Source organism: Myiozetetes cayanensis, unplaced genomic scaffold, assembly GCF_022539395.1.
Source record: "Myiozetetes cayanensis isolate MyiCay16 unplaced genomic scaffold, myiCay2020 scf3, whole genome shotgun sequence".
Classification (NCBI taxonomy): domain Eukaryota; kingdom Metazoa; phylum Chordata; class Aves; order Passeriformes; family Tyrannidae; genus Myiozetetes; species Myiozetetes cayanensis.
Window position 1 is genome coordinate 67,297,530 of NW_026087521.1, and position 15,423 is coordinate 67,312,952.

The 15,423-nt window shown below is 41.7% G+C and overlaps 1 protein-coding gene across 1 annotated transcript in view; it reads right to left on the minus strand.

Moving 5' to 3' along the window:
• Positions 1 to 14,979, minus strand: part of CALD1 (caldesmon 1) — a 269,935-nt gene extending 254,956 nt beyond the window's left edge. The window contains exon 1 of the mRNA XM_050323371.1: positions 14,782 to 14,979. The gene's annotated coding sequence lies outside the window, so the exon portion shown is untranslated. The remainder of the gene's footprint in view (positions 1 to 14,781) is intronic.
• Between the last annotated feature and the right edge of the window lie 444 nt (positions 14,980 to 15,423).

Here is a 15,423-nt window from a genome sequence, read left to right on the forward strand (position 1 = left end):
ACCTACCCTTTCTGCATTTCAGTCTGGACAGCAGGACTGAGCTCAGATCTAGATTTGGATTTGATAAAATTTAATCATGTCTAACATGCAGTTACGAACTACCTCCAATGAACAATAAAATACCCTTTACAAGTAAGTAATCTACTGAAAACCCATTATAAATAATATAAAGGATCCAACTGTTTTCATTTCAAATTCAACAGTTTTGTTTCAAGTCCAAACCACTGCTGAAATAAACCAGAATTCCTACAGTTCCGTCCTAACACAAACGGCAGCCTAAGCATCCCTTTCCTGAGGTAATGATGGCTTCTAACCAATTTAATTTCACATTATTAGTTGTGCAGCAATAGGAGAGGCAGCATATCAGGGTATTAAATGTTAAATGTTCTTACACAGCTTTGAAAATTCCCACTGGATCAGATGTCTTAGGATGTTCCTCAAAACTAACAGCTGGAACAGAATATGTGTAAGCACATATTTTTTTATCTAGGCCCACAGATCTGTAAACCCTCATTTTAAACAAGTGTGTTTCTTCTGAAACATATTTCAGACCTTGCCCATTTTGATTTCTAGCAAGCTACTGCCAGAACTCTGTTTATGCAAATGGAAAGCAAATCCACTTCCCATTTAGCCTATGACACAAAAATGACACTCTTAATTAGTTTCAGATTCTTTTCCATAAGGTTTTCTGGGGGTCATAAGTGAAGTAAAGCCACCGAAGAAAAAGTATAAGGACAGCTCCATCCCTGAATCTATAACTTCACGTGAACCAGCTCAGTCTTCCTACACTGCCCTTTTCAGAAAAGCCTAACCAGTGTCACAAAGATTAGCTTGCATTGACTGCACTTCCAGGGCAAACTGTGAAACTATTTCTGTAACAACCCACATTTCTAAGGAGTCCAGGACCACTCAAAGTTTCTGGACTGAATTTGATCCTTGCACCAGGGCAAGGAAAGAAAAAAAAAAAAATTCTTTAAAAGCTTTACTACTGGATGATTAAAATTTAATGCTCACCCCTTAGAGCTATATTCCTAGCTCAGAGCTGGAAAGAAGCAACATGTTTTTTGCTTTAATCCTTTCCAAAGACACATTCCATAAATGGTTAGCATCCTTGCCAACCACTCAATCTTTCAGTGAGCCCACATACTAGTTTTAAAGTAAGCTCTTATAAAACCAATGCAACAGTTGTGTGGGTTAAGTTTATATTATTTCCAGATTCATATAGCTGCAGGATCCTTTTTAAAGTTGCAAATGATAAGTCATCTCTTTGTCGTTGGTTGTTTTTTTTTTAAACATTGTTTAAACATTGTTCACCAATACACTTAGTGAAAAACAGACTGTATGACTGTACTAGCTGTAACTTAGCAGTATATGCTGTAGCAACAGGAACACAGTACATATTTTGCAGCAGGAGGGGTGAAGAATCCCTTTTTGGACAATCCATTCTAACTCCTGTACAGATACCAGTATTTAAACACAAATTCAAGGAACAAAAGCAACATATTACACTGACACAGCACCTTTCATCTCAAAACATACCAATTGCATACCCTCAAAAGCATAACCACAAGCTGTCCAAAGAAATTACCCTAAAATAATACAAGGGTATAAGGAAATTCCCTATGGTTTCATGCCAGCTAACCACAGGAAAGAAAAACCAGTCATAGTACTCCTCCTTCTGGCCCACTGGGGTTGGATAAAGTCCCAATTGTTCACTGATGGCTTCACGTCTCCCTTCCCTAACCAGCACAGAAAGCAGGGAACCAGGCACCAAACACTTTCAGAACATTGGAGTCCTTGCTTTTTCTCTCTTTCTTGAGAAATTGTAGAAAATTATTGTAAAATTTACACCACTCCGAAATAACATTGTAGAAATATAATTGTCTGAAATTAATTTCAACTTTTACTCCCTTGCCCAGTTTTGTCTTCCACTGTACTCTCCATCAATCTTGCCAAGGCTCATCAAAATTCAAGCTGGAGTTAAGAAAGCATTTGTTTCTCTCCATAACAGGAGTCAATTTTCTCCTCTATCTTCAGCTGGCTTGAAAATCAGGAGCTTTCTCTAGCTTCTCTCAGGAGTTTGGTACCAGAAGCAAAAGCAAAGAGGAGCTAATGCAGAAAATTTCAGGGAGTTAGTTATACTACCCTGTATCTTCAGACCTCATTCCACTGTTCCACTCCTGTTTATTCCACGACTCACACCAGAGCTGCTTCTTGGTGGTCAGTGGGAGCTCTTGATTTACTTAAAGCAGAATCTGCTTTTACACTGCCAACTACGCGTATATGTGTAGTGGTGATGTGTAGTGGTGCCCAGGGAAGAGTCTGAATTTGGTTTTAAATTATACATCCTGCAAACTCATTAGCCTCCAACTTAAACTTGATAAATTCCTGGGAATTGGTATTGGAAGCGCCAGTCAGGACTGTACTGAGGCTAGGCAGCTTTTTGTAAGTATACTACATTTATCAGTATACTGTTTGACCCTTTTTATGGATCGTCTGGGAAACCAAAGCTCCCATTCCTGCCTATGAAGTCACACTCCAGTTCTGCAAACATTTATATAAAGAACTCCATCCCACATACTTGACTGGTCTCCTAATTGAATGTTTGCAAGATTTTGACTTTAGTATAAACTGACTTCACAGGAGACCAGGAAGCATTTTCCATATATTAAAAAATAAGACTGGCATTAAAATGTAAAAATCCCCACATTTTTTCCATGGCTTAATTCACCCTAAATTTACCTCACGTCCTTCAAAGCAGTGAACAAGAGAAAAGACAGGATACATTATCAGAGTGAGAGTGAGACATGAAAGCAGAGCTGACTAATGAGTGTGCCCAGTTCCCCTTCACACTTGCTCTGTTGTACTGTCATGGTCAGCCTGATTGCTAGGAGGGTACAAAAAAAAAATCAGGTATGGTATATCTGCTTCTAAAATTTAGATCTCTAAGGGAGAAAAATCAGAGGTTTTCTTGTAAAAAGAAATCTGCTTACCCTCTTCAGGAGAACGCAGAAAGTAGCACTTCAATGCACAGCTAATATGAATATTTATTGACCTTGGGCATACACGGGAGCTACTTCAGAAAACTATGTTAGCATATCATTAAAGTAAAATGCTGTCTGGCAGACTGTGGTACAGCATTGAAGTTGCATAATTATTTTGCAGGCAGAAAGGAGCAAAGAAGCCTTCAAGGCTCAGTTTCCTCCTGACAGTGCCTCAAGCAGAGGGCTGGAATGCTTTTGGGACAAGCCTTGTGTTGGAATGAAGCTGTTTCCCTCTCATTTCCCTTAAAGGGTATGTCTGACTCACTGTATTGGAGGGACATGCCTCGGTTACTCTCTGTTCATTTAAATTTTAATCATGTGATTAAAATAACTGGTTTATAATTCTCAGATTGCATCCTGGCATCTCTCACACATTTAAATCCTGAGATCCAGACCCAGCTCTGGCTGCAAGCTGCTGGGCAGAGAGCACAGCCACCTTTTCCAGCACAACTGCTCAGCTGGGCATGGCATCAGGTTTCCAAAGGGTTCATGTGGGTCACTGAAAGAGGGAAAGGATGGTCCCGTGGCTCATCTGTTAAAGAAAAGAAGACTCAGACCCTTGTTGGGACATAACTTAGTAGGATGGTGCAGAAAACTCACTAGACTTTCTCTCTGCTCCAGTTCTACAACTGAACAGGGTTAGAGAAAAGAGATAAAGCAAGCTAAGTTGTGGCTTTATTTTCCTTCCCCTGCCTTTGTAGGCTGTGTTTTTTCCCACTAGCTCCAGTTTCAGTGCTGGGTCAGGCTTTCAGATATAGGCTTTTTGCTGCAAGTACTGATCAAGTGTTTTTGTTCAAGGCCTGCATCTGCTTTAATAAGCATGTAAAAAAAATCCAGATAGCAAGGATAGCCAAGCTGGTTCTTGCCTCATGTTCTGCTGGCAACAGTGAGTAAATTTGGTGCCAATCATCTTCTCCTGGTCCTACAGAAGGAAAAGAAGCTTTCCTAGCTAAGTGGATGCTGTCCCAATGTTCAGCTGGTGAGAAGGTGAATTTTGGGGCAGAAGGTCATGAAAGGGAGTGTTCCCTGGACTGCAGCCTTGATGCTGCTCTCTGTAAAGGCAGGAGCCAAGAAGACCTGTGAGTGCACATGCTGGGAGTAAAAGAACATTAATTTGTTGACAGGTAACAAAGCTGATATCTGACAGATGTGTCATAACATTCCAAGGAGCAAAACTACAATAATGGAATGTGTTTTCAACTGAGATAGTGTCTTTTTGGCTAATGGATGCAGAGACAAAGGATGAGTCTTTATGAGAGAGGGGGAGATGAAACTTACTACTTTAAACCCTGCAGCCACCCCAAAGAGAAGGAGCCGGTAGTGGGACTCACCCATACTCATTGCTCTCTGGTATCCCAGGTATCCATACATGTGGAGAAGAGATAAAGGCTCAAAACTAAACTCAACCAATTCCCATTGCTGGCACTGTGACATCCATAGGGTTTGGATTAGGCCCCTAATGAGCTGTCTTTGTCTCTTCAACTCTGTGGTTGCCGAAGGTGCCAAAAGTGGATTTGGGGAATATAAAATGAGAGAAATTCCCCCAGCAGTACTGCCCTCTTTATCTGGTATTCGTAGAGAGCCTATTTGTTTCTCAACTCCATAAAACAGGACTGCTACAAGGGGTCTCATGATGGTTTGCTTTATCCATCTTGCACCACATCAGACTATGCAGTAGGTCCTCCTTACTCATAAGCCAGTTCTCCCCAGTGACAGGGCCTAAAATAAGAGTGCCAAGGCTGTTAGGCATTTTAAGGAGACAGAATACAACAGTAACACCTGTTATTGCTCTCTGGATTCCTTAGATGTGTAGGTTTGGCTTACTTAAGGACAGCAGAGAGAAAAAGCCATGTCTTTGTTCAAGTATTATTCTTCCTTCTGAGCACAACCAATTGTGGTTTTTGTCCCACAGTGCAACACGTTTTCAACACAATGGGTGAAAATACTAACTCAGAGCTTTAAGATGGCAACACATCATACTTTGGGGACTAGCATTTTCTTTTGAACTTGAGCAGTACAGACATTAAAAAGATTCATATTTCTTTGACATGTTAAGTACATGTAAAATAAATGTGTTTATCCTGTCCTGCGATATCTCATTAGGAAACATATCTGCCATTCTTATGAAGGGCAATTTTCATTTAGTGTGCATGGGGGATAGGCAAGATCTGGTGTCGTGGGTTGAGGCGGGACACGACACAAACCCTTTGTGGATCCAGAGGCTGGAACACTTTATTGCACGATGTCTGCTACTTTTATACACGTTTTAGGTTACACATGTCAACTCTCCACTGGTTCCCACATACTCTTCCCGAATCCCCCAGGCCAGCTGGGGGAGAACCACCACAATCTGGAGCTTTCACAAAGCCAAAGCTGAATGACAAAAACAATGTCAATGTAATGTTGTTTGAGCATCATCCAGTACTGCCTCTAATGATGCAATATCTTGGATTCCTGCTCCATTAGCTGAAATCCTGAGCACTGTGCATGGTGTAGCAGCAGTCTTGCTACACAGTACTAGCACAGGCCTGTTAGCATCAAGGTCAGAAACTAGCATGCAGAACAAGCCTGTCCACACACAGCAAGCCAAACGCATTCAGCCTGGAATCCTCAGCAGCCACTTTTCAAACTTAAGTACACCGGGTTATTATAGGTGCACAGATTGATCTGGTATTATTCAGCAGCCAGAGATGTCTGGAACAGACTAGGTCACTGAATTGCTGAGAAAAACAATCAGCTATTTCCAGAAGTAACTGGGTTGGCAAGTCTACAGCCTGAAGCAAAAAGAACCCGGGTCCAACCTATATTTTTAATACAACTGCAAATCATCATTATCTTCTGGCTATGGAGGATGAAAGAAATTGCTTATCATCTTTTTAATTATGTAGCTACAGTATACACACTACAAAGTCTCTATTAGCAGAAGTTGCTGTCATAGAGTAGCACAGAGCAGTAGGCATTTTGAAAGTACAGTTTCATATAGCTGTCCAAAACCACTTAAGAAAGCTAGGAGAATTCAGGCTGTGTACCATTGAGTCTACTAACTTGAAGTAATCAGTTACCCTCCTGCCAAGAGAAGTTAAAAAACGAACACATACAAATAAAAAAGGAACCCCCATAACATTCATCTGAGGATGCATTACACCAGGGCTGGTAAATTCACGCACTGCTATTCATCATACTATACGCAGAAAAACTGAGTTATTGTGGGAGAAAATTTTAGGCCTCATGGACTGGGTTTCCCCTATTTAAAGGTTCTTTTCAATTAACCAAACTTGTGTACAGCAGCTGTGGTGTTCAAGAGGTGGTGTTCAAGATATGGGGTACCCCCACCTGATATAAAGCCCTCCCTGGGGCATTTATTTAGGCAATATATGCATGGGCAGTTTGATGCTAATGTGTCCAGTTTCTGTGGCATTAAGCTATTGGTAGATAGATGTAGTGCAGGAGGGCCTGTGTTGCTGTGGGTGCTTCTCCCTACTAAAACTCCCCAAACCTGGAACATCCTTTACTGATGAGGAAACACGGCCCAGCATCTACATCTGAACACCCTAAATGTCCCTCTTCCACCAAACCTGCATTTACAGCAATGAAATGAACTAAATTTACTACCTCACTCATCCCACTGTGCACGACAAGGCCAGTGCCATGCAACCCACGCGCACCAGTGAATTTTACGCACAAGCTCACTTGTGGTCAGCTTTATTTTTTGAGCTGATCATTACAGTGCAGTCAACATTAATCCCTTGGAGTAAAGTACATGTCAAGGTATAAAAGAAAAAAGCTTTTTGAGGCAGTCCAAACACAGACCAAAATTAAAGTCATTGTACAGTGCTGGCTCAGCTCTGCAACAAGAAAAGGGCAATCACCACCCATGGAGCCTGAATCAGCACCTTCTCTTCAGGGCTTGGTTCATCTTCAAAACACAACACTCTTTTCCTGACCAAACAGACAACGGAAACCAAAACAGAAATGTGCTGCTTCTCCCTGTCCTCGTTTCACTGCTTAACACTTTCTTACCCTACAAAACCCACCTTCTCATTGAGTCCTTTCTGTGAAACATCTCCTCTCGGCAGCACCTCAGCTGGGTTGGATGATGGAATAGTGCTGGTAGCTCCTTGGACTTCCAAGGGACATATCAGTTATACTTCTCTTTTTTGGAAGATCACGCACGCTGCACTGGATTCAGTAAGGGAATTGAAAGAACCCATTTCCACCCAGATCATTAAGTACTGACACTTGCTGTATGCCTGGCAGAGATGCAGCACAGTATTCAGGGCAACTAGGGCTGTACCCAAAACTGTCTTCATGGGGACATGGATGGTGTCCCAGGTCACAGGAAGCCCTCAGTCTCTCATCTCTGCTCGCCAGTGCCTGGAAATAAGGGAGATTTTGACAAGATATTTCAGGTCACCTCCCTCTATTCCATGCTCCTGCTGGATACAGAGAGGTTCTTACTCCTGTTGTAAGTTTTTAACACTGCTTTATCTTCAAGGCTGCATCCACCTCCAGTGTGTACTATGCCCTCCATCCTGTGGAAAGTTAACAGGAGCAAAATTATGGTCTTTAAATACAGTCTTTCATCCAGGCCCTGGGGTCTTCTCCCTCTTAGTGTGATGCTCCCACTGACTGGATGTTTGTCTTACCTTTGAGTCTGATTCTTTGAGTGCCTGTGATTGCAGTCCAAATGGAATCCTCTTGTCCAAAGGGGAAATACTATTGATAAAAGATACCCTCACATAAAGTAATCATTAAAGTAGTCTTCTTCCCTGAAGATATTTTGCCCTACCAAGGTTTCCTGGGCAGGGAAGAAGTCATGATGAGTATCACAGTTGAAGAGCCAAGGACTGAGCAGTGCTCCTTGTTTATGAGGAAAGAACAAGAAGTGAAAAAAGAAAACAGGCAGAAGTTTAGATGGACAAACCTTTTATATACCTGTTTGCTTTTGCAAATATTCCTTCCTTCTCTGTTCTTGTCTGCTGCCTCAGTTTCCCCCCTCCAGGCCCAGGATCCAGGCACCCACCAGTGCTTGCCACCACACACAGGCTGCTGATGACTCCCAAGGCTCAGGGGAGGTCTACTCCTCAAAGGCCATTTTTCTATTCAGACACAAATTAATGCAGTGTTGGCTGGTTCTGGACACTCTCCAGCAGTCCCTTCTGTCTCACTAGCATCTTTCTTCCAGAGAAAACCATTAAACTTTTTTTTTAATCCAGTATTATTTATTTTGCCTCCAAATCTGACTTCAGGAATGGTTGATGAATGACTTTAAAATTTAAAATAATCAGTTTTGGTCAGAGAACAAGCAAAAACCTGGATGGTAAATCATTGGAGGGTTAATGGTGATGACAGACTGATGGTTAGAAAGACAAAGTTACCTGCAGCATCTTGGCCTTGGTGAGCCATGAAACGGTGAGCCATGAAACAGTGAGCCATGAAATGTGAGCATCAGCTCCATCACGCAGAGATCAGATATGCTCACTTTATGGATAAAATACTTTGGAAAACAGCTGTAATACCTAGCTTTTTTTGATCTTTCTACTGCTTTCCAATATGCTTATTGCTATTTTAAATCAATCCCTTGATGACTTCTCAGGGAAGAGGGAGACTGTTGTCTTACAGTCAATGTGTTATACAGACGCTCTGAACATTTCTGGTTATTAAACACCCTCTAGCACATTTCTTTTCTCAGAAGGGTTCCTGGGTGTCCCTGCAAATAATGGCTCAGGTAACTACATTTCTGCCCCTGTAAGAATTTCCACTGTCCTTCCATAGGAAAAATGCTTCTTCACTTCCCATCTGCAGAGAAGTGCAGCTGGCATTACACAGCGGCACCCTGCCTCCTGCCCAAGAGGTGAGGGAATGATCCCTACATATGGTCTGAGAAGTGACTTGCGAACTTGCATGAGGTAAGGGCATGGTCCTACGCTGGCACACATTATTATCCCATGGATAAATTTTCTGTAGCAATCAAAACAAATATCAGAGAGATTTCACATAAATATGTTTTCAGATTTTCTGATCTTTCAGAAATATTTGAAATATTTGAACTCTCAGTTTATGCAATAGAGAAGAAAATAGTAAGAAAAGACAAGGATTTGGACCAATTTGTCTGTTACAGGACACAGAATTTATATAAGCCATTTTTCATCACAGTATTTTTTCAAAGCCCCCCCTCTCATCCACAAAGATGTGCAAACCTCCTGTTTTATTGATGTCCCCTTTATAATTCTCTGACTTTGATGCTTTGGTGCTTTTAGTAGAAGCAAGTGTGGATCCAGCTCTGGTTTGGATTTTAGGGTAATACCTCTTTATTGCATGGATTCACCTGCTGTTTTTAAGGACATTGCACATCCAATAACCTGTGAGGCTCAGGTTATTCTGTTTTGCAAGGAATCAAAGGAAAGCCCACGGAACAGGACAATCATGACACAATCTGGTGCTGTCATTAGTCCAGAGATTCACACAGGTTGCTGCAATGCAGAAAGAAGTTAAGATCCTCCTCAAGCACTCCTTCACTGTTTCTCTGCATATAAACGTTAAAAAAAGAAGGGAAAAAATTCAAAATGTACTTTGCAACCAACTAAAGAAAGACCTAGAAAGGAACAGGGTCTATGGGAGCCAAGACACACAGGAATCATGATAGAAAGAGAAGTGCTGGAAAGAAAAAGAGTGAAATATAGGATTTCAGGGAGAACTAGAAGCTCCATCATTAGAAAACATTTTCATTATACATGGCATTAATAATATAAGTCCTCTAACTGTGGATGGATGTAGAAGGAACATCTATAATACTCCACTCTATATTAATTCATCATCAAGGGAAGTGTAACACTCTGGACACATGATGCTCTCTTGCTGCCAGCTGCCTCCTGTGCCAGCATGGCATCTCACCCTCCTCGCCCTAGTCCTGGAAATGCATACTTCCAAAACAGGGTCAATGAGGTCTGAGGCTGGACTTTGATGTGCCATGAGGCCTTTAGGAGGGAGAAGCCAATGTTCTTCACCGAGGGCAAGACCCTGCTGACAGGGGGAGCACCTCCCTCTCCAGTGAGGGGCTGGAGCCACAACTCTGTGACACTGAGTTCAGGTTTTCAGTGTTAGAAGTGGTCCCTGTTGCCACAGAGGGTAACATACCATCAGCATTATATTTACAGTTGATTTGATGATCTTAAGAGTCTTTTCCAACCTAAAGGGTTCTATGATTCTACGTAATACCTCTGCTAAGCAGGATTATCACAGTTTTGAAGATTATTTGACTGTCCTCCCAGAGCACACAGAGTCTGACTGTGAAACTGAAGAACCTCTTTCTCCTTTTTTTCCAGTTTCTCAAGAAGATGCAAAGAATGGGATTTCAAAGTCACAATATTTCAATGCATGAAATATCAGTGACTAGCCTGGAAATTTGCCCATCCTAGGCATTGCTGAGGGAAACTCACACCTGAGAAAAGCAGCAGCAACCATTACTGACGCACTTCCACTTGATAAAACAGATTTCTTGCCGGGGGCCCTTTGATGTAGAAAAAGAGAAGAGAGGGTTTTGCTTTTAATTTTCCACTCTTACAAGGAAAAGCTTTGACCATGTTTCATTTCAGGGCTCAGTGGGCAAATTCAGGATCACAGGTAATGAAATAAATGATAAGTGACTACTATTCTCATCCCTCTCTTTTCCTCTCTCTTCTCCAGCTGAGGAATACATTATGTAGGATCCTGCACAGTAGTTGAGCAAAGGTTTGACAAACACAAGGCCAAGTATATAATAGACTTTCAAGTGATTGTGCTGATGCAGTAATTTCATAGTTTACTCAGTTCCAGTGCCAAGAATCAATGCCACATAATAATAATGAAAAATCTAAAATAATTTTGAAATACACAGAGAGACAGAGAGATGCAATACAAAATACAGCTAAAAATAAAAGAGAAAAATAAGCAAATAAGGAATGCTCAAAATGGGTATGGTAGTTTCCTCTGGATAAAAACTAAGGTTTAGTTACCACCCAGTCTAGTGAACCTGGAGTGGATCTGGAACACAATAAAGGTTTGAAATAAAAAAATACAATGAAAAATTATATTTGTTTGCTTACTAATTAAAATAAACTTCAACAGTAACAACAATGGGCTGCCAGTATTATTAGTACTTCTATACTGCTTCCAAATACCCTGGGTGGAATTGCTCTGTTCAGTCTTTGAAAGAGTAGAACATATGAATAAAAATGCATAATCAAGTATAAGACTTTAGAATAAAGTGTTCAGGAACAAGCCCACCCACTTAATGTTCTGAAGCTTAAAAGCCAAGCCCCTATTGTATTACCTTGCAATGTTTTGAATGATCATCATGATACTAACTCAATCTCAAGGAGCAGCAGGTATGGAACTGCTCTGGGAGTGGGGACATGCTGGGCACAACCTTCACCATGCAGGCTGTGCCTCCAGAAATAGGTTCCATCCAAAGGACTGAGCACAATAGGCAGATCTGAAGGCTACTAACCATGTCTTTTAACAACCACAGGAAAGGTGAGTGTGTCACGGCCTGTGAGGAACAAAGTGACAACTACTCCAGGCTCTCGGTGGACGTAGGTCTGACTTTATTTAACATGGCTCCCTTTATTTATGGGGAGGATAGAATTTGCCAGAACAAAGGGTGTTAACATTCCACTAAAGGAAAGTAAAGGAGGGGACAATCTATATAAGGAAAAGTATAGGAGGGATTATAGAATATATAAGGTAAAGAGGGGTGGAACACAACCAAATAAGGTAACTCTGCATTGTAACAGTAACTGACCAATCAGGGAATAAAACATGAGGGGAATCATGAGGTAAAATAACTACAAATATAGGGAACAACATAGGGAACATATATTATTGTTAAAACATCAAAAATTCTGAGGTAATGGTAAAAGTCCAGTGAATCCACATCACACAAAGTTTTCTTCCATCCTGCTGTCATCTAAATTCTCTTGTACTTTCTTTCTCCAGCATTTAAACTTCTCCTTCTCGTCATCCACATCTCACATATGAGAGATCAATCAAATCCGTGTCTGTGCAGGAGCAGGAGGAAAGGGGACAGACAGAAAGTTGGACATGAGGCTGCCTGCAATATTGGGCCAACATCCAAGAAGTGGGGCAGAGGCAGGGATGAAGACCTGCATGGCTCAGGCTCAGACTAGACATGGTGCCCAGGCTGTATCCAAACAAGGATACAAGCAAAGGATACAAGGGAGTGTTCTCAGGTGACAATTTATACACCACCTTAATTTAATGCATCTTTTGGCCTTTTGGCTACTAAGTATATTGAACTCCATAAAGTGCCTTTGAATTTACACAGAAATGTCTTTAGAAATTTTTTTCTAAAATGAATGCTAGGGATACTAAAAATCAGAAGCGAAGTACTTGGGTTTGGAGGAGTTTTGTGGTTTTTCTTAAAGCACAGTCTAAACTAAACTGGGTTCTGCCAATACCAATTTGCTGTAGACAATTTGGTCTCTGACTCCATCATATCACCCATGGTCAGTGAGAGCAGGACAGAGGCCTGAGGAAACACAAGCGCTGGCAAATCTGAAGGCAGTGATCTCCTGAGACAACCTGGATCAAATGTCCAAAGAACTTCTTACAGCTAAGAGATTGGGTCTTTCTCAAGAGACTGAAGTGTGGTCCATAAAAAGGATCCCTTAGACATTTTGTCACAAGAGGAATCTCTGTCCTGATTCCCATTCATAGAATCATAGAATCATAGAATTAACTGGGTTGGAAGAGACCTCCGAGATCATCAAGTCCAATCCTTGATCCAACCCCACTGTGATTATGGATACTGGACGAGGAGCCCAGCAACAGTTCTGGGCACCCTGTCAGTGGGTGCCATGGCCACCCACCACAGAAGGGATGACAGGGAGAGAGGGAGGGGTCTGCAATGCCTGGCAGGACAGTGAAACACAGGTCAGGATGTAAGGTGAACTAAAGGGCCTATCAAACCCTTCAATCTATCCAGAGACTGTTGGAAAGAGCTGTTCACTCCCATGACTATCCAGCAGGACCACAAAAACAAACTCTCAGAAAAAATGCCATGTTCTTTTCTTTTTACGTCTTCTTTCTGCTTTCCACTCACAGTTCAAATGAATGTCTTTTGGAAAGAAAAAGGGAGAATAGGAACATGAACTCTGGCAAGGGTTAGGCAAGATGGCCTCCCAGAAAGACAAGGCAGGGTAGAAGAAGGAATGGGCAAATCCTGACCTCTCTGAGTTTAATGGGGGGTTGGCAGGAACCAGAAAGGGCCCTGATCATCTCTGTGCTGGCATGCCCTGTCTCTGCTCTTCTTTCTTCAGTGCCCAGCTGGATGCGGCCCCTCACATAGGCCTCAGACATGGCTTTATTGCATTAAAAATCTGTGAGCTGGTGCCCTTGTGTTCCTTCTTTTATAAAAGAGGAATGTGTTTTGGCTGCTGAACAAGAACAGTAAAGATGGATCGTAACAGATACAGCTAAAGTGCTTAAACCAACTTTTTTCATTTTATCTCTTCCCTCCTCCTCCCGTTCGATTCATATAACAAGCAAATCCACCCACTGAATATAAACACAAATAGATTTTCATGGGAAAGTTCATTAAAAGGAAACCCTCAAGTCTTTTTTAGAAAGAATTTAAAAGACATGTCAAGGAGCAGCTGTAAACTAAAACAACAGTAATTCTTACTCTTCTAACAAAATCAAGCCTAGAATCTTCCTGGGTAATTCCCATCTTTGCATAGGTCAAATTCATAAATTATGTTACTTTTCCCCAGGTCCTCTCCACAGCAAAAACTAAACCAGGATGAGCAGTAAATTTACCCACTAGATGGAGAAAGAGTATCTAGATAGTAGAAGGTATGCCAAAGTACTATAATGGAAGTCTCAGAACTGGGACAGCGCAACTTCATTTACAAGCCTTAGAAAACCACAGACAGAGTGCTTGTCTTTTAGGCTTATTCCAGTAATGTCAGTGCCATGCTTCAGTAGCTGAGCAATACCTGAAAATTAGGGGCCATTTCCTGGGTAATAATGATATGGTAAAGGTCTTCAAATTGAGAAGGGCTCCCACCACCCACTTCTTTCTTAGTTCTTACCCTCAAGAATTCTGTTACTGACAGACCTTTACAAACCATGCTCCTACTGGCTTAGTTTCTGGAGGAATACTAATTTTCAGTGGTGAAAGCATATCTCTTCTTCAGCACAGCCTTGCTGTGCAGGGCTCCCTGCCTGTAAGTTATTAGTGGTACAGGGACACCTCATCCACTGCAACCCCATTGCAGGAATCTGACTTGATTTTTGGTTTGAAGGCATGAAAGGCACCTGTCTCAGTTTAATAAGACAGTAGTGTTTTGATAAGGAGGATGAGTAATGAGGAAGGCAAACTCCTCCCTCTACGCAATTATAAATCCAAAATTAAGAGGCTTCAACTGAGGAAGTATGGAGAAAGGAAAACATAACAACCCTTTATTAAAGGATATATGTGTATTGGCAGAACAACAAAAGAACACAAAAACAACCAAACAATAATCCTGTACCCAAAAATCCTCTTCAAAAAGGAAACAGTTCAGTACTTTCTGCCTTTTGGTGCAATTCTAACCAGGGTCAGCAGGGGGCGCTGTTGGGCTCTGGTGGTCCCCATGTGGGGGCCCTCGAGAGGCCGAAAATGGAGATCAAACCCCCCACCGAGAAGGGAAAGGGGAAAAGGGGAGTAAAAAGGAATTTTTCCCACAAAACTCACACTGTCTGTGGCTGGCTGGGGCCGAGATTTCCTCCTTTTCGTCGACAGGCACAAAACCTCTGCAAAACACAGCAGCAGAGGAAGGGAATAAGGCAACCTCATCCCTAAAAGCTTCCTTTGTAGGAGTCAAACCCCTCCGATGAAGTCCGAGCAGGTCCGGCCTGGGGGCAGAACAGGGTGCAGGAAAAAAAACAAACCAGAGGCAAGCCGAGGCTGGAAAACAGCCAGGTGACCAGGCCGAGAACAAAACGACATCAGATCCTCTCCAACACACACCTCCACCTGAGTTAAGGTGGTAAAGGGTGATCAAAATATAAAGCAATAATACAAGATTGTAGCCTTAGTTGTGTACTAGCTAATTTTTAGACAGAATTAGGATAGGGCCTTGACTGCTTATGCTAACTCACAGACAGGATATAGTTAATTTTATAATGAAGGTTTTAGCAGGAACAGAAAACCTTAGAGTTTAGATAAGGGGTTTTTGAAGCTCATGAGAAAGAGACCTTGAAAGTTGATAAAGAGAAGCTCCTGAAGAAGATACCAGTTTTGAGTTAATTGGACAGTGCCAACTCAGCAATTCTTAGTAAAGGTAGAAAGTTCAAGCTGAGGAAGACTTCTTACTTCATCCAAAGACCTCCGAAA